The 1,323-nt window shown below is 35.8% G+C and overlaps 1 non-coding gene across 1 annotated transcript; it reads left to right on the top strand.

Annotated features, from left to right (window-relative positions):
- The first annotated feature begins 576 nt into the window (after positions 1–576).
- LOC148507848 (U6 spliceosomal RNA) lies at positions 577–683 on the top strand. The gene has a single exon (XR_015869662.1). It is a non-coding gene; the product is annotated as a U6 spliceosomal RNA (small nuclear RNA).
- The last annotated feature ends 640 nt before the right edge of the window (positions 684–1,323 follow it).

Raw genomic sequence — 1,323 nt, 5'->3', positions numbered from 1 at the left:
CAACAAATAAAATAAATTTTTTGCACTTATTATTTTTGTGGTGCATTTGATTGGGACACAACCACATCCAGTAGGTACAGTAATATGCGCTGCCTCTCTAAAACACACACTCTTGAAATATGATTTAAAGTGAATTATAAGGGACTTGAGATTTAAAAAAAAAAACTGGAAAATATGTCGTCTTTGGGATGCAGCTCACTCAGACGCAACCCAGTATTGTTTTGGATAGCTTAGCTTCAAATCACACTGTATCAGCCCTCATACACAAGTGACAATATATACTGCAGTATAGATAGATATCCTTGTGAATAACAATTGATACTACAGTAAGGGGCATATTCGATTGGCTGCAAGAATATAAAAAATTCTGCACCTGTGAGATTTTTCCTGTATGTGCAGGATTTTTGCTATTCAATAAGGTGCGTTTTTTTTTTTTGTGAGCCGGGAGGTTTTTTCCTCGCACCTCCAGAGCAAGTGTGATTTTATCCCAAATCGTTAATTTTAGGTAATATCAGTAGGACTTGCTCTAGTACCCCAGCGCCCCCCCCCCAAGGACTAATTAAGCAATTGGATGTTGTCCTCGCTTCGGCAGCACATATACTAAAATTGGAATGATACAGAGAAGATTAGCATGGCCCCTGCGCAAGGATGACACGCAAATTTGTGAAGCATTCCATATATTTCTCCAATAATATTTTAATTGATAGAGCCAAATCTACTTTGATCAAGTAATTAAGACACACACCCCTCCCTCCCCCCCTTTCTTTCCCTTATGTGTTATATGTTTTATGTTTGTTTGTCCTAGATGTTATTTACTGAATTTAAAGTTATATACAGTCTTAAGTAACAATACTGAAGGTCTTTACGACTATTAAGACTGAACTGTTGTATAATTGTGACTACATTGATGGTTCAATTGTCACTTTGCTTTTTTTCTTTCTCACTCATCATATTGCCAATTGTACTACAACTAAGGATATCAATTATATTGATATATATAATATGCTGGAGAAAATATTGATAAATGTATATTTCATGTTAATTTTTTGTTGAATATATAGAAAAATCAATAAAGATTACTTTAAAAAAAAAAGCAATTGGATGTTTCCAATTAGTTTAATTAGTCCATAATTACTTACCTTCTGCAGCGCTGTCTTCTGCATCCAGCGACGGGAGCTGGCTCTTTTGCAGCAGGGTGAGTATGTCAGTGTGTGTGGTGTCTATAAGTGTGTATGAGTGAGTGTGTGTATATGTGTGTGTATGAGTGTGTGCAGACATCTTTATCACTGTGTATGTTTTGTCAGAAACTAGCTAGCAGCAACT

This window comes from Taudactylus pleione, unplaced genomic scaffold (genome assembly GCF_031769625.1).
Source record: "Taudactylus pleione unplaced genomic scaffold, aTauple2 ptg000381l, whole genome shotgun sequence".
In the NCBI taxonomy this organism is placed as follows: domain Eukaryota; kingdom Metazoa; phylum Chordata; class Amphibia; order Anura; family Myobatrachidae; genus Taudactylus; species Taudactylus pleione.
Note: the sequence above shows the minus strand (reverse complement) of the source record. Positions and strands in the feature narration are given on the sequence as shown.